The sequence below is a fragment of the Lutra lutra genome, chromosome X (genome assembly GCF_902655055.1).
Source record: "Lutra lutra chromosome X, mLutLut1.2, whole genome shotgun sequence".
Classification (NCBI taxonomy): domain Eukaryota; kingdom Metazoa; phylum Chordata; class Mammalia; order Carnivora; family Mustelidae; genus Lutra; species Lutra lutra.
The window spans coordinates 60,500,168-60,518,894 of record NC_062296.1 but is presented as its reverse complement, the minus strand read 5'-3'; the positions used below and the strand labels follow the sequence as shown (position 1 = coordinate 60,518,894).

The 18,727-nt window shown below is 43.1% G+C and overlaps 1 pseudogene; it reads left to right on the top strand.

Moving 5' to 3' along the window:
* Nucleotides 1-300: 300 nt before the first annotated feature.
* On the top strand, nt 301-9,191 carry LOC125091504 (ubinuclein-1-like; annotated as a pseudogene).
* Nucleotides 9,192-18,727: the final 9,536 nt, after the last annotated feature.

Sequence of the window (18,727 nt, the reverse complement as noted above, 5' to 3'; positions counted from 1 at the left end):
ACTGAGCAATATCTATGAAATCTACAAAAATTACACGTGCATGTACCATTTGTCGCAGACTACTTTCCCTAGAAACAGAGACTGCAACCAGGATTCTTGTGCAGGTGACTTACTGAGGAAATGTTCTCTGGAGAAACCTGCAGGGGAGTAAGGGAAGCGGGGTGTCAGGAGAAGGAACTAGGGCAAGATGCAGATTCAGATCCATCTAGCCTCAGCCTGATCCCACAAGGCGCTCTTAAGTGAAAAGTGGATCGTAGAGGCCGTCCTGGCCAGAGACAAAGAGGCCAGGCTGCTACACCCATGCACCTGTTAGTCGTTGGTCAAGGGCCACCTCCAGAAGGGCGTGTGACTTCTAAGACATCTGCAGGTCAGGCAGCAACTGTCAGTCAACAGCAGTTCCCCAGAAAAGAAAGCAGGTGTGAACTTTCAGCAACCACCACCTGCTGCAGCTAGGAAATGGGTATGCCAGTCCCATAAAAGAGTTCTGGGCCAGGCACCAACAACAACTGCCATCGTTGGACCCAGCAATCCCGTATCTAGTAATTTATCCTCTGTATGTTTGCACTTGTGCAAAGTAATGCACATCCAAGTTTATTCATCGCTGCATTGTTTATAATTGGAAAAGACCCATCAATAAGCGACTGGTTAGTTACATTACGGCACAGCCATACAACAGAATATTTGATAGGTGTGGGAAAAATAAGAGTAAGGAAACTTCCCATGTATGGATATGGGATGCCTTTAAGCATGTATTTCCACGTGAAAAGAGCAAGGTGCAGAATGTAATATGTATAGTATGCCACTATATATGTCTGTTTTAAGAACATATATACACACGTGTTTATATATGTTTAAGTTAACCCTAGAAGGATAGACAAGACATTGGAAACAGTGTGGCTGGAAGACAAGTGGAAGGGAAATTTATGGCGTATATCACTTTGTATCTTGTAAATTTTAAACTATATGAATATATTACCTATTCAAATAAAATGAATGAAGATGGATGGATGGATGGGTAAATAGATAGATAGATAGATACATACATACACACATACATACATACATACATACATACATATATACATACATAAATTTGGCCTGAAACCCACCCAGGAGTTTCTGCCTCTCCTTTGACAACCCAAAGAGGCAGAACCATAGGACATTTTAAAACCCAAATGTTTTCCTATTCAGGGTAAGTAACTTCCTTCCTGATGATAGCTGATGTACTCCCTGCACTTGTGTGTAATTTTTGTTTTAACCAATAGCCCCTTACTTTCCAACTGCAATAGGCTTTCTTTTTTAATTCAGAGCTATAATGGAAAGTCAGTATTTCCCAAAATGTTTTAAATTTAGGCCCCATAGGTTTCTATCTCTCTCTCTTTTTTTAAAGATTTATTTATTTATTTTGGAGAGAGAGGTGGGGGGAGAGGCAGAAGGAGAGGGGGAGAGAGAGAGAATCTCAAGCAGACTCTCCACTGAATGTGAAGCCTGATATGGGGCTCGATTTCATGACCCTGAGATCATAACCTGAGCCAGAATCAAGAATCAGATGCATAACCGACTGAGCCACCCAGGCGCCCCTAGGCTACCTAGGTTTCTGTGCTGCAGAACTTATCAGAGCCCTTAATGTTACAATGTGCTTCTGAATCTCCTTAAAGACGCAGAATTGTCCCTTAGACCATTTGATTGCAGAACTAGAGAAGGGCTCAGCTGGGCAGTTCTTGCTTAAGCTCTCTCAATGACTGGAGTGATCTGAAAGTTCGACTGAGCTGGATGTTCAAAATGGCTCATTCACGTGGTTGGCAATTTGGCTGTTGGTTGGAAGTTCAGTTGCGCTGGGTTGCTGGAGCACTTCCGTATGGCCTTGACAGCATGTGGATCTCAGGGTGGTTAGATTCCTTACATGCACCTGGCTTCTCCACAGCCAGGTGTCCCAGGAACCAAGCAGAAGCCACATGGCCTTCTCTGAACTTGCCTCAGAGATTATGCAGCTCATTTCTGTTGGTTCCATTGGTGACGAAGGAGTCGCTAAGGACAGCCCAGATTCAAGTGGAGAGGCCATAAAACACACCTGAGAAGAGCATCAAGGAATTTGTGGACATGTCTAAAAATTGTCATGGTTCTTTATTCCTGTGATTGTACAGATGGGGCCCAAGAAGAATATTTCACCAAAATAAACAATTGAATCCATGCTGCAGAAAAGATCAACTTGTAGTAGATGCATTTCAGCATCAAATACAAGGTTTCCTTAAGCACTCAGAGGGTGCTCTATAAACATGCAGTGACTTTTCATCAAAGGCAAAGCTGGTTTCTGCATGAACCTGTTCTGGACTGTGAATCATGTCTAATTGTCATGGAATCATGCCATGTGTTAACTGCATGTTTCACTGACTTATTTTTGAAAACTGACAGATAAAGCTGGTTTCAAGATTAATTATAGTGTAGAAGAAGGAAAGAGCTGTCAAGTGTTCTATATCAGTCTATTTAATAATCATACCATTTGCAACTATGAAGAAACTATAGAATTTCTGACCAATTTCACCATGTTTATGAGGATTGCACTGTGCATCCTTTTTGAAACTAAAATTTGTTTTTTAATATCGATTTATTGATTGATTTATCTTTGAGAAAGAGACAGAGAAAGGTGGGGAGAGGCAGAGGGAGAGGGAAGGAGAGAATCTTAAGCAGGTTCCGTACCCAGTGCAGAGCCCGATACACGGCTTGATCTTACAACCCTGAGATCATGACCTGAGCTGAAACCAAGAGCCATATGCTTAACCAACTGAGCCACCCAAGCACCCCTGAAACTAAGATTTGAGGGGATGAAATGACGTACTACGGTTTACTTTGACAGAAAAAACCAAAAACCCATTAATCTTTACTAGAGGAATTTTGAGTCCTTGGTTTGGATCATCAGTATTACCTCAATCTTTCAGAGATGTTCGTCTATGGAAGTAAAGTTGAACATCCAGATGAAAGAAAATGCTGACTTCCTTTACCATCTAACTAAAGGAAGAAAATGTCGGTAGGATTTTATTTCATCAGGACAATAAATCAAAAACGAGGACCCCCCCACTTAAGCATATTATAGTGGCTTATAGTTCCTTGTCAGCAAGTCTGAAGATTATGTAATCACTTATAAGTGCCTTCTCCCCAGTCCAGTAAAACGACATTAGCAGCGAAAGCTCAGAGAGTGTGTGAGTAATGCATAATTAACACATTTTGGAAATCATGTGGCTGAGGCAAGGAAATCTTTCACAAGCTCTTAATGTACAAGAAAGATTTTACATATTCCGTGAAGAGAGGAGAGAAAAACAGGCTGGCTGAAGAAGCAGTTTGAAAAAAGATGGGATAATTTTTTAAGTGGGAAGGAGGCGTGGGTCTTTGTCCCGGCACCTGGTGCATTCGGTTAAGCAGATTGGTCAAGGAGCCAAAGGAGGCAAATGGGTTTCTCTCCCCTCCAGCCAAACTGGAAAGAAGGACACCATTAATGAACCAACATTGAGCAAGTAAGTTGGGGCAGGATAGTGTGTCCTCAATGGCAGGTCACAGCACCAAACGCAAGGGACCGAAATAATGGGAGAAAGCTAAGGAGTGGAGGAAGGGTTGGTTTGTTCAGGAAAGCTGAAGTTCAAGAAAAGCAAACCATAGTGAAATACTGGGCACCACCTTCCCAATCATAGGCCAGTGTGCAAAGGGTTCTTGTCACTTTACTAAGAGTGGTCCAGTTTTGCACCCTTCTGGGTTTTCCTTGCTATTAATGAGTCTACAGGGGACACTGAGTGGACTGTGTTAAAGACTCGCCAGATCTGAAAACTGGAAAAGGCCTTAGAGATCATTTGGTTCATCCGTTTTCACCTCAGGAGTCCTCTGGTTCTCAATACACACGATTTTCTTGTCTTCAAGGGTCCTTGGGCTCAACTGTTTGTTGTCAGCTTTGCATGGTTACCTCCTACTTCGAAGTTCTTCTCCACAATCTCCATTTTCTCAGAGCTCTCTGTGAACTCCAGACTCTTGGAATTGCCTGCCACTTCCCACTTGGCAGTCACCGTGGACAAATGCCATCACTTCCCGAACGTCTCAGGTTCCCACTTCCCTGCTGGAGAGAAAGCTGGCTGGGTCATTTCTGGACACTTGAGAGCTGTAATTTCCTGGAGAACTTTTTTTTTAAAAGATTTTATTTATTTGAATGAGAGAGAAAAGGCACGAGACAGGGGGAGGGTCAGAGGGAGAAGCAGACTCCCCGATGAGCAGAGAGCCCGATGTGAGACTCCACCCTGGAACTCCAGGATCATGACCTGAGCTGAAGGTAGACGCTTAACTGACTGAGCCACCCAGCCTCCCCCACCCCCTGCCCGGAGAACTTTTGAGAATGGCGTGTCCCTGGCCAGTGCTTCATGCTGGAAGCATTGATGGCTGTTACTCCAATCTTCCATCCACAACCTGTAGACCCTCATTCCCCTAGGTTCCCCACATCATGTAAACCCTTAAGCCCTTAGTTTCCTGCAATGCACAGTGCGGCAGGAAACCAAACCAAACCCTGTCTTCCCATCAAAGTTTGTTTAGACTGAGAGATATCCAAACCTTCCTGGTGCACAGTGAGAGCCAACATTGCTACTTGAATGCAGGGGTTCTGGGACTGAGAACTCCCACAGTGTGGGATCCAGCAATCATAAGCACCCTGGACCAAGGGATGCCCAAAAGACACATATTCACTGTGCCTCTTGATTTTAAGTATCAGAAACCCTTTGGAGCTAGCTTCAGCAGAAATGTATGAGAGGGGTATTATAAAGATACTAAGGTGTGTCCTGGAATAGAAGGTAGAGTTAGACAATCAAACTTCAAGAATAGCAGAGAGAACAGGGCTTGAGGAAAATGGGGTACTCATGAATTCTCCCTCTTCATCTTTAGATGTTTTTATTTCTCTCTGAATTTCTGCTTTGTTCTTCCCTTTCACTGCAGAAAGGTTTTCTCTGACTCCCCAGCAAATGGAAGCAAAGATTCTAGAATAGTTTATATAGAAGAAGCAGGTAGAAATAGGAAGAGAGCCATTCTCTTCCATCAAACCTCGACTGGGGTCAAGTTCACCAAAATTTGAATGCAGCCTGTGCACACAGAGGCTGGAGCTTCAGGCTGGAAAGAGGGCATGGCTGGGAATCTGGTAAGAGAGAAGTCTGAATTGGTACAGAATCATTTTCCAAGAGATGCCCCGGGTTCACTATGGAAGTAAACATGCACATATGCGCGCGTGCGCGCGCGCGCACACACACACACACACACACACACACACACGATGGTATACAGAGTAACAAACTCAGGAAACAGGGTGTGTGTGCCACTTCCATTCAATTTCCCACTGTGAAGGAGGGCTGAGTTGAGGCAATTGCCATACCTTTCAAGGAAGTCAAAAGGTAGGTGAAAAACAAAGGAAAAGGAAAACAAAAAGCAAGGAAAAGGCACTCCGAATGAATGTGCAAACAAAAAATCTAGAGCACATAAAGAAGTCGTATGCTAAGGAAAAAATCTAACAAAATAATCTGATAATGAACTCAGTACAGGTGAAGTCAATGTTATGGAACAGAAAGAAACTTCAGAATAGTCATGTTTAAGGTGCTCTAGATCAGTGAAGGTGTAACATGCATTAGAGGAAGAGCAGGGGTCCTGCAGGGGCGTCTGGGTAGCTCAGTCAGTTAAGTGTCCCACTCTTAGCTTCTGATCACAAGCACTTACCCCCTCAGTGCCTTCTCACCCCCAAGACCTGCTTCCCCTCTCCCTGAAGGCCATGAATCCCATGCAGAGCTACTCCTTTGCCCGTGGTGGCTCTGCTTGGTCATGACCCTGGAAAGCCTGGTCTCCTTTTCTCTTCCAGGTTCTGGGCTCGGTGAGCACTCTCCACTATGCTCCAGATGCCACTCTCATCTGGGAGACTTCCTACAGAAGGTCTTTTCTTTTCCTCCATGGTTGTGAGGGTTTTTTGAAAAATTATTTTTTAGAGTAGTTTTAGATTTACAGAAAAATGAATTGAAAAGTACAGAGAGTTCCCAAATGCCTACTCCCTCCACCACCAACCCAGTTTCCCCTACTATTTACATCTTGCATCAATGCAGTACATTTGTTACAATGGATGAACCAGTATTGGTATATTATTAACTAAAGTCCATAGTGTAAATGTGTAATGACATGTATTCACCATTACTGTGTCATACAGGATAGTTTCACTGCCCCCCAAAATCCTCTGTGCTCCCCCTTCTCATTCCTCTCTCCTACCCAATCTTCAGCAACCACCAATCTTTTTACTGTCTCCATAATTTTGCCTTTTCTAGAAGATCATATAGTTGGAAGCACACATGTAGCCTTTTCACACTGGCTCCTTTCACTTAGGAACAGGCACTATAAGTTCCTCTAAGTCTTATTATGACTTGACAGCTCATTCTTTTTTTTTTAAGATTTAATTTTTTTTTTTTAAGAGAGAGCAAAAGATCACAAAGGGAGAGGGAGAAGCAGACCCACTGCTGAGCAGAGAGCCTAATGCAGGGCTTGATCCCAGGACCCCAAGACCATGGCTTAAGCTAAAGGCAGATGCCCGACTGACTGAGCCACCCGGGTGCCATGATAGCTCATTTCGTTTTAGCACTGAACAACTCTATTATAACATTCCATTTTTATCTATTCACCTACTGAAGAACATTTTTATTGTTTCCAAGTTTTGGAAAATATGAACAAACTATGAACAATTATGCTATAAGCATCCATATGCAGGCTTTTGTGTAGACATAAGTTTCCAATTCCTTTGGATAAATACTAAGGAGCACTATTGCTGGATGGTATAATAAGAGTATATTTATCTTTGTAAGAAACTGCCAAACTGTCTTCTAAAGTAGCTGTACCATTTTACATTCCGACCAGCAATGAATGCACGTTCCTGTTGCTCCATCACCCTGCCAGCATTTGGTGTCGTCAGTGTTCTGGGTTTGGACCATTCTAATAGGGCTGCAGTGGTATCTCCGTTGTTTTTATTTGCATTTCCCTAATGACATAGGATGTGAAGCATCTTTTCATATGCTTATTTGCCATCTGTATATCTTCTCTGGTGAGGTGCCTGTTCAGGTCTTTTTGCTCATTTTTTAACTGGGTTGTTTGTTTTCTTATTTTTGAGTCTTAAGTGAGGGCTCTTCTTTAACAACTAGTTTTTGAAAAGCCTAATTTCCAAGTTCTCCCAGGGCATTAACTACAAGCCACCAGACTGTCCCCTGAAACGTTTCACAGACCTTGAGTTGGGATTTTCCTTCTCCTTTCTGACTCCCATGGGAGTATTTTGATCCATGGACATGGACTGTGGAACTGTATGGGGCACCATTGGTAGACTTGCTTCTGGGTCCAATTGATAACAAGAGTTGCAGCCAATGCATCTGGCCAAGCCTGCTAGCAAGGAAACATTTGCAGCCCACCGTGCTGTTACACTTGTGACAGTGATAGCTGCCAACGTTTGTTTGTAGTCATGTTGGAACACCACAGGATCCAGTTCACCTCTTTCCCAGGCCCTCCAAATCTCAAATTTTTAAAGAAATCTGGGCATGAGGAAGTTGGGAGAGCAGAAGAGCATCGAGATTCTAAGCTGGCTGCAGCAACTGTTCAGATTACACTCATGTCTTTGACCCAGCTGATGAAGGTGCCCAGAGTTCTACCCAGGGCTAGTGAAGAGTGTGCAGGAAAAAGGAGAAGGTCTTCAATCTGGAAATGAGGTGGAAAGAATCATGGAAAAGACCAAATATGGGAGTTGATTGGTATGGGGCATGAGTGTGATGCATCTGACTCTTCTGCCTGTGGATTTGGACTTGAAGCATGTAATGAGCTTCTTCCTGCTTCTCTGATGAAGTATGGGAGCACTTTACATCAACCTGAGGATCTGCAATTATGACAAGCAACAGAATTTGACAACAACTTCATTAAAGAAGGAAAATTACTGAACAAGTTGAAGGAAGAGAGTAAGAAGAGAAAAAAGGAAAAAGATGACACTTTCAACAGGGAGAAGAAGTGAAAAAAGCCCAGGTTTTCCTAAACTGGTTTCACAGCCCTTAATGCTGGGAAGAAGAAGGAGAAGGAGAAGAAAGAGAAGAAGGAGAGGAGGAGGAATAAGAAGAGGAGGAAGGAAGAGGAGTGCTCAAGGGGCACCAAATGATAAAGAGACAGTAAAAAAATTTCAGAAAGAGAAATAGTCTACCCCCAAAACAGGCATGAGGGGCATAAGCCTGTGGGAATAGGGGAGCACCTCCCACCCCTTGATCTCAACCCTCTGCTCTGCTTCTGACAATGATTTGTCCAGGAGGTCACTGCCATGGTCTCTCTCACTGATTTGGACTTGAAGTAGCTGCTCAGTGAGTCTACAGAAGGAAGACCCCTCTGTGATATGGGGGATGAAAGAGATTCCCATGGGGTGGATTGAACCAGGAATTCAAAGAGTTCTCTTTCCTCTGCAAAGACCTGTCAGTGCCTTGGAGAGATGTACTGAGGAGTTGGGTCGGGCTTCCAGAACCACTAAGAGAGGGTACAAAGGAAGCCCTTTGCCTAGGATATTAATGGGATCCTATCAGATATGGAGGTACAAACGTGGGAGCTGAGCAGCCAAGTCCATTCTGAAATGCATGGCCATGGGAGTTCCTTCCTGCTCTGCAGCAAGAACATCCTGCTTATACTGTCTCTAAAACTTCTCTGGGAGCTGGGGGGTGGCAGGAGGGGCCAGTGCATCTGAAGGAGCCACCATAGAAACCGAAAGAAGCTATTGGCAGGGCGATGCCAGAGCAGCTGGCCAAGTACCAGGATGAATGCCAGGCACACACACAAGCAAAGATTGCAGAGACGCAGGAAGAGGAGAAAGACACAGAGCAGAGAGAACAGATTTGTTCTGGTAAAGAAGAGGAAAAGGGGAAGAGAGCGTGGAAGAAATTGGGAGAGAATGCTGAAATCAAGGAGGTGCTCTGTCAGACAGTGGTCTGGAAAGAAACAAGAGCCATTCTGGGGAATAGAAGGGTGAAACCTTTCCTGGATGCTGAGATCCAAACTCTCTGGCCCCAAGGCTGGGTGTAGACCACGTCTCCATGTAAGGAGAGTAGACCACATCATGGGCTGCTGACATCAATACTGACCAAGAAGAAAGGAATGGCTCTTTCAAAGTCAGGGTGAAGGAATCATAGATTAAGCCTCATAACATGGTCCTCATCCTTTCAGCCAAAGCTGGCAACACCATTGCTTTGCATCAAAGTCTCAGATCTTTATGTATAGTAAAAAAGGAATTTTCCAAAGCCCAACCCTCTGGACCATCCACCCTGCTCTGGTTCTCTGTAATCACCCTCAATTTTCTGGTGGAATGAACAGTGACACTGGAGCAGTCTGAGGAGAAAAGTCCCAAGAGTTCTGGCTACAAAGTGCGCTCCTGCCAGGCTCCCCTGAGCAAAGCTTTCCAGAAGAACAACAGTCTTCATTGCAGCACCACAGAACCTGGACCCAAGTCAGTCTGTACGTGGCATTGGGCAGCACAGAACTTTCACTCCCAACCCCACCCCCCTAGTTCCATTTGGCAACAACCTCCCAGACCTGAAGTCTTCCACTGAGTCTCAGAGTCCATTCCTCCCCAGCATCCTCTTCAGGAAGCATTTCAGCCCCCAGCACGGTTCTTGTAAGAACCCAGCTTCATCCTCCACCTCCCCGAGCCACATGGCAAGATGACATTCCAGCTCCTCAGGGCTATCCTACAAGTCTGCCCTCGCTGGGTCTGGCTCCCAACACAGGGTTTCTCCTAGCAGCTCTCCTCTGGAGGAACAACGATCCAGTGAGCTCCATTTCTTCATGGAAAATGCGCTTCCATGTATATAACCTTCCCCCCATGGGACAGTCGGCCAAGGAAACTGTCCCGAGCCCACAATGAGCAAACCTCTGTTTTCCAGAAGCTGGCCTTCGTGGTCCAAATGGAGATTCTGGTGATAGAAGCCAGGGAGGAAGAAAGGTACTAACTTCATCCCTGAAGCCCACCATGGGTAGCAGCCCATGCTCCCTAAAAAGGAGCTTAGCTGGTGCTCTGGGTTTCACATCTGTGTTGCTAGACAGGTAATAGACAGGCAGATCTTGGGAAGGAGCGAGTTCTGGGTTTGGAATATGGAAGCATATGTGCTTCAGAGTTTCAGCACTGTGACAGATCAGCTTGTATAACTACATTTTAAATCTGCCAAACACCTTGGCATTTATTTGGTCAGAGTACCTCATGCAGTCCCATAAGCTGAAGGCTCCTGGCCATGGTATCCATCCCACCCTCAAATGGTGTGTTCACCAGGACAAAAGCCCAGAGTGAAGCCACAAGTGAAAGAAGTAGCTTTGCCTTTTTAAAAAAATATATTAAGAGGGTGCCTGGGTGGCTCAGTGGTTAAGCCTCTGCCTTTGACTCAGGTCATGATCCCAGGGTCGTGGGATCAAGTCCCGCATCAGGCTCCCTGCAGGGAGCCTGCTTCTTCCTTTCCCTCTGCAGTCCCCCTCATTCTCTCTCTCTCTCTCTCTCTCTCTCTCTCAAAAATAAATAAATAAAATAAAATTTAAAAAAGAAAATATATTAAGAACACTGACTTCATACTCATTGTGGGGGACCGATTTCTCCCACGACACCAAAGCTCTTTTGAAGACTTGCAGATCTATCAGCAGCAAGACAATCGTGATGGGATCTCTAAAGGCACTTCTTGGGGGCTCAGCTCTCACCTCTGAGCACTTCTCAAAGAATTTTGTTGAAAGACATGTCTGTTTTTGAGACAGGGCCAGTTTTCTTTAGTCAAGTTTTTTACAGTTGAACTCTATAAATCTGTGTCATTCTGACTTAGAAGTCATTTGGGCCCACATTTGGGCCCATCTGATTCCCAATTCAGCCAGAGTCCCAGTTTTGTTTTTTTCCAGAGTTTATACAGCTGGACCACAGATCTCCAAAGCCCTTGTTGGTCAAATCTTCATTTCCTGACAAGCAGAAGTCTTGGGGGATTCCAAGTCACTGACAGACACGCAGTTCGTTTTATTCTTAGAAAATCCCCTTAGGGGCGCCTGGGTGGCTCAGTGGGTTAAAGCCTCTGCCTTCAGCTCAGGTCATGATCCCAGGGTCCTGGGATCGAGCCCCACATCGGGCTCTCTGCTCGGCGGGGAGCCTGCTTCCCCCCTCTCTCTGTCTGCCTCTCTGCCTACTTGTGATCTCTCTCTCTGTCAAAAAAAAAAAAAGAGTCTCTCACTTTCCCTTAAAAAAAAAAAAAAAAGAAAGAAAATCCCCTTAGGCAGGGCCATAGGTACAGGCCTCTTTGAAGTTATCTGTCATACAGAAACAGGCCTTGAAGTCCTAGAGCTTTCCAAGCACTGGACCACTCATTCACAAGAGGGTAACATGCCGTTCCACGTGGAAGATGATCAAGGACAGACCAGAACAGATATTCCAGAGTTCCCAGGTCACCCAGCTGTTCCCTCAACCAGTAGCTTTTTCACAAGAGTCTTTAAAATGTTTGCCTGTGCCTGTGAAATGTGTGCTGCAAGGTGTATTTGAACTGTCTGTTCTAGCTCAGTGAGTTCAAATATGTCACGTGTAAACGGTGTTTTATGGTTATGTAATTTATGCAAAATCCTGAACATGGTAGACTCTATAGAACAAATGACTCATTTTCTTCTACAAATATATTGCAAGGGTGGGGGGCGGGGGAAGAGGGAAGAGGAACCTATAAGCTAAAAGAAACTTAAGATACATATCAACCAAGTGCAATGTGTGAGGCTTGTTAGGATACTGATTTATAGATATCAACTGGCTTTTTTTTTAAAGAGACAATGGGGGGAAATTAGAACCTTTATTGGATATTTGATGACAATAAGAAATTGTTTTAATTTTTTAGGTGTCATAGTGGTATCATGGGAAGGAAGGAAGGAAGGAAGGAGAAAGAAAGGAAGGATGGATGGACAGACTTGGCTGGCCTTTGCTCTCAGTTCCTGGGAGCTAACCTCTAAACCCTAGGAATTTCTTAAATGATTGGAATGTCTTTTTATTCATGGTGGGTTCTTTAGCCTTTGCCTGATAGTCTATGCTAATGAGATGACTCAGGGTAGGAGATGACTCAGGGTAGCGACTGGCCCCGACAGAAAGACCAGCCGTGTAATTAGAGGGTTGGGGTTGTGAGCCACATGTATCAGCTTGACCTCTGGGAGCAGAGGGGGCCTGGAGATTGAGTTCAACCACATGGGTGATGATTCAATCAATCATGCCTACATAATGAGACCCCAGTGGGAAGTCTGTACGCCAAAGCTTGGGTGAGCTTTCTGACTTGGCAGTACTCCATATACTTATTGCCACATATCAATGCTGGACGGGTAATGCATCCCTGAGGACATGGAAACTTTACATTTGGAGCCCTCCTAGTCCAAGATACTGCCCTATGCGTATCTTCTAGTTTGCTTTCTTTGCCTATAATAAATGTGACTGTGAATATAATCAGTTTCTGTGAGTGCTCTGCAACTTTCTAGCAAATTATCAAAACTGAAGGTGATTTTAGGAAACCTCTGAACTTGCAGTTGGTGTCAGAAGTCTTGGGCAGACTTGGCAGTCTGAAGAATGGTGCCCGAGTTTGGCTAATTCCAGGCAGAACGAAATTATTGTCTTTAAAGATACATATGGAAAGATTTACAGACTACTAAGTCTCAGATTTGCTGAAAAATAATCTGCAGGTGGGGTATGGGGAGAAGGGATGTAGATGAAACAAAATTAGCCATGTGAAATTACAGAAGCAGGGTACTGGGAACATAACAGTTCATGAAATTATTTTCTCTACTTTTGTATATGTCTTAAATTTTCCAAAATGAAAGTAGTGATCCAAATGAAAAAAAAATATGCATCCTTACTTTATAGCATGTGGTAGGCCAAATTCTAAGATGGCCCCCAAATTATGGAGGCCATGGTATACCCACAGCTTCTCTTACTTATTTAATCAAGCACCAATCTAGGTGCTGCTGTGTAGGAATGTTGCAGATGTAATTCAGATCCCAAATCAGTTGACTTTAAAATAGAGAGATTATCTAGGTGGGCCTGACCTAATCAGGTGAGCCCTTAAAAAGGACAGGACTCTTCCTGAAGAAGAGATTCTCAGTCAGAGACATCTGAAGCATGCAGAGTGATTTAACACAAGAGAGTGGCCTTAAAGATGGTTTTGAAGATCGAGGAGGGCCACATGGTAAGGAAGGTGGATGGTCTCTAAGAGCTAGAGTGGCCTCTGGTTAATAGCCAGCAAGGAAATTAGAAGTTGAGTCCTACAGCTACAAAGAACTAAATCCTACCACAACCATGTTATCTTGGAAGATGAACACACAAATAGTCAACAACTAAATTTCAGCCTCCTAAGATCATCAGCAGAGAACTCAACTATTTTGTATTAGACTTTTGACCTACTGAATTTTGAGCTGATAAATCTGTCCTACTGTAAGCTGCCGTTTGTAGTAATTTGTCACACAGCAATAGAGAACTAATACACAATAAACAAAAGTAATAAATTCCAGTTGTGAAAAATCAAGCCTTACACATTTTTGAACCCAATTTAGGAAAATATATTTGTGACCAAGGTATAGGGAAAGATTTCTTAAATATACAAAAAGCAAGATCAATAAATTCAACTACACTAAAATTACATACTTCAGACCTACAAAATACTCCCAAAGATAAAATGAAAAGAAAATCCATGAACTAGAAGATGCTATTTGCGAAACAAAATTACAAAGGGTATTTTTAAAGAAGATCTTACAAATCAATAGGAGAAAAAAAACAAGCCAGCAGAATAGAAATTGGTAACTCACAGAAGAGGAAGCTTAAGGGCCAAAGGATATAGGAGTTATCCAATATGACTGTTCCTCTGAGAAGTACAAATTAAAACAGTAAGGGAATGCAATTTTACCACCATTGGACAACCAATAAAAATGTAAAACTCAGATACTACTGAGTTTTGGTGAAGAGGTAGAATAACAGAAAATCTCACGTCCGGTTGATGGGAGTATATTGGTACAGGCATTTTGGAGAGCCATGTGATAATATCTAGTGAAATTAAAGATGTATATACCCTTTGACCCAACAGTTCTACTTATGAGAATATAGTCTAGAGGAAATCTTACACAGCCACGAGTATCAATGCAATATTATTTGTAATACTGAAAAAGAGCAGACAATCTAAAATGTCCATCGACAGGAGAATGAAGTTAATTAAGTTCTCATTTTTTTTTCAGTCCTCAATATGCTGCTTTAATCTTGACTGCCAACCCATCTGCTAATCTATGAGAGAACCACACCTATTGAAAATGCACTGATTTCAGTGGTTCTAAGAGTTACCCAGAATTCTCCCAATTGTTGTTATCCACAGAAAAATGTTTTTCCTGACTGTGATCTTCAAAGAAGTCCCCTGAGCCAACAGGGATCAAAAGTGCCCAATATATCCGGAAATGCACTTCTGCCCAAGGATGAAATGACTTTCTACAGTGAGGTGGAAATTGCTGAGCCGAAAGAGAATATGGGTAATCCAAGGGAGGCAAATGAATGCTTCTAAGCTACCGAAAAGGGAATATTCCTTTGAAAGGTGCTCCCCCAGACCACGTGAGAATTAATTTCATATAAAGAGAAAAGCATAAGTGAAGCTTAGTGTCTGAAAGTCAGTCTGTGGATTCCCTCCGAATGTACTAGCCCTGGGTATCATGTTCAGCGATTTAGCACACATCCAGCTTTTTAAATTACCTTCAAACTTGCCATCTTCATTCTGGTGTTATTTATACCTTCCTATCTCAGATGGCAAATGCCTGAATAAGATCCTGGCTAGTAGAAGCATTAGATACCCTCCAAAAGTATTTATGTATGGATTTAACAAAATAAAATAGAGAAAGGATTTTTCTGTCTTTATCCATGGCAAACCCTGACTTTAAAAGGATTTTTTTTAATATCTATTCTAGACCAAAAGTGTATTTCTTTATTTACATTGGATGTTTATTGGGGAGTACGCATTAGAAACAGGCATACGTTGTATTATTTATAATTGTATGTCTTGGCTATAACACCTCCTACTGCAGTAAGTGACTAAACAGAACTAGCCAAGAGACATTTTTCCATTTTTGCTGATAAATGGTTACAATGGAGTGATATTTTTAGATTCAAATAATGTATTTTCCTTTAAGATTCCAATTGCAGAGTTATGTATGAGATGCCACAAAATATATGAGTTTGATTAACAGTTTTATGAATAATCTTATCACATAATTACCCAGATTTATCACCCTACGTTAAATGAAAATTCTTTGTGGCAGAAGGTTTGTATGAATATGAAAGTGTTGATTTTTGTTCTCATTTGCTCAGTTTGAACCCTGCCACACTGTGACTTGCAAAGCCATTGTCTCTTTCTGCTAATTATCCAAAAGTGAGTTCAAAGTGCTTTTCCATTTACCTAAGTTTGCAAAATCAAAAACTTAATTGTGAAGTCAAAGTGCTAAGCTAAAGCTCTAGATTTCTTCAATTCCAACCCTAATGACTCTTAACATGATGACTCTTTTATCAGACTAAATAAGACTCTACTGCTTAAAGCAATTACAGAGCTCAAGGGAATAGAGTGTGTCATTAGAATAAACTGATGACACAGTAAAATAATAAGATCTGAAGTCCAAGATCAAGTATGAAGACCCACTTCCTAGTTCACAGGCGGCCATCTTTTTGCCAGATCCTCACATGGTAGAAAAAGCCAGGAAGCTCTCTGGAGCCTCCTTTATTAGGGCACTAATCCCATTCATGACAATTCCACTCTGATGACCTAACCACTTCCTAAAGACCACACCTCCTAGTACCATCCCCTTGGGGATTAGGTTTCAACATGTGAATTTGAAGAGGACACAAACATTCAGTCTACAGCAGACCCTTTACACAATATTGGGGGAAAAATGGAATATATCAGTACAAGAACGGGTGGTATTGCCTGTCATAGCCCCACTTTCTGGGCCAGAGCCTTGTTTCAGTGAACCTGAGCTCTCCTTTTCTCCATCATGTGGCCACGATGTTGGCAATCCCTTCCCTTTTGGCAGCCTTCAAGCAGGGTTTGTAGGGATTTCTGTTCTCCAGAGAGAATTCAGCTGGGCCAAAGCATTCAGAAGTAACTTGGATTTTCTGAAGTAGATGTAGGAAGGGATTACATCAAGCTTGGCAGAACAAATTCAATTCCTCTATTTTTTCTCTCCCATACCCCACTTGCTCATCTGGCCACAAAACTGCCTCTTCTTGACAACCCCTCCCCCACGCCCCCTCCCCAAACACACAAATGGGCCTCTGCCCCATCTTCTGCTTCTCCCACCCCTGCTCCAGGTTCTTACCTTGTCTTCAGTGTCTTAGCTGATTCTATCTTATATAACACAGTTTAGCCCTCTGGCAAGTCCAAATCTGTCCCCCATCAATTGCTGAGCAAACAAAGGGTCCTCCATTTATGGGACCCACCCTCCTCTTTAGGGTCCAGTCAGGGATTATAATTAACGACAAAATGGGGCGCCTGGGTGGCTCAGTGGATTGGGCCTCTGCTTTCGGCTCAGGTCATTATCTCAGTGTCCTGGGATAGAGCCCTGCATTGGGCTCTCTTCCTGCCTCTCTGCCTACCTCTCTGCCTACTTGTGATCTCTCTCTGTCAAATAAATAAATAAAATCTTAAAAAAAAACCCAACAAAACAAAAAGGTTTTGTGTTCTCTCACTTCTACTGACCTGCCCTGGCTGCCTCACAAGATTCAAAGATAATGCAAAAAAAAAAAATTTTTTTTAAAGTAGGCTCTACACCCAGCATGGAGCCCAGCCTAGGGCTTGAACTCACGACCCTGAGATCAAGACCTGAGCTGAGAGCAATAGTCAGACACTTAACTAATTGAGCCACACAGGTGCCCTGTAAAAAAAATTTCTTTAACCATAAAGAGCTCTACATTGTTTTCAGTGATTATTTATTCCAAGCTCTCCATTTTACAGATGATTCGCCTGAAGCCCAGAGATGTTAAATAACTTGACCAGTTAGTGGTAAAGATTAACTTTGAAACCTGGTCTGTAGCCCACTGTCCTATCATTCCTTCCAATAATCTGAGGTGCCGCAGGTAATTTGTGGATTTCTGGAGGCTCTGCTGCCCCGCACGCCATTAATTTGGGATTAGATGTGACCTATCTCTTAAGGCCCTCCACCACACTCATACACATACATGCAATCATTCACACAGATCTCATAGTTGAAGAAACAGAAGGGAAGGCACTATTTACTCTTTCACTAATTCATTTATTCAACAGATATTTATTGACTACCTACTGGATTCTAGGCACTGTTCTAAACTCTGAGGCTATAGTAATAAAAAAAATAGATGAAAAACCCATGCCCTCATGGAATTTGCATTTTCGTGGGAAAAAGATATGATAAATGCATAAAATATTTAACACAGAGGTGGTGGGAAAAGCTCCGGTGAAAAACAAACCAGAAAAGGGGCATGGAGAGTGTGATGGGGGAGAGAGAGAAAGTTGAAATGTTAAATAGAATGATCAGAGGGGCACCTGGGGTGGCTCAGTCAGTTAAGGGTCTGCCTTCGGCTCAGGTCATGATCTCAGGGTCATTGGATCGAGCCCCGCATCCGGCTCCCTGCTCAGCAGGGAGTCTGCTTCTCCCTCTCCTGCTGCCCCTCCTCCCTCCCACCCCAACTTGTGTGCTCCCTCTCTCTTTGTCTCTAATAAATAAATAAAACCTTTTAAATAAAGAAATAAATAAGTAGAATGATCAGAGAACTCGTCTTCCCAGAGGTGATGACTTTTGAGCAAAGACCTAAAAGAGATGAAGGGTCAAATGAAGAGCATTCCTGGCAGAAAAAACCAGCCAGTAAAAAATGAGAAGTCAGCCTGGCCCATTCTAGGAGCAGGGAGGAGCCAGAGTGGTAAGAACAGAACGAACCAGGGGAAGATCAGCAGAGTAGGGCAGAGAGGTGATAGGAATGTCATTCTGTAGGCCCTTATGGGCCACAGTAAACAATCTGGCTTTTGATCTGAATGACAGGGCAGGCTATGGGATATGGGAGGGGTTGGAGCCAAAGACGGACTTCTACTTCCCCATCACTCCTGCTCCTTCCAACAACCCCACTCAAAGGTTCAGGATAAGGGGGTCAAGTCAGTATGTCCTAGCGGAAAGCTCAGGAAGCCCTTCTCCTTTCACTTTCACTCCTTTTCACAGCCCTTTAAATCTGACTTTCTTGGTGGGGGTTGGGGGGAAGCATTGGAGAATGTTTGAGAATCTGGGGGCAGTGTTTTCCAGCACCTCTGTGGGTTGCCTCTGGGCATCTATCTGCAGGAAACAAAATCGAAGAAAAATCCACACTCCCATGTTCATTGCAGCATTATTTACAATAACCAAGACCTAGAGACAATCTAAGTGTCTAGCGATGGACAAATGGATAAAGACAATGTGGTATATATAGATACAACAGAATAGCATTCAGCCATCAAGAAATAAGGAAGTCTTTCCATTTGTAACAACATGGATGAAACTTGAGGGCATTTTGCTAAGTGCAATAAGTCAGACAGAGAAAGGCAGATACTGTGCAATCTTACCAATATGTGAAATCTAAAAAAAAAAAAAAAAAAAAAAACAAACTCACAGATGCAGAAAACAGATTGATGATTGCCAGAGGCATGGGAGTCAGGGGTGG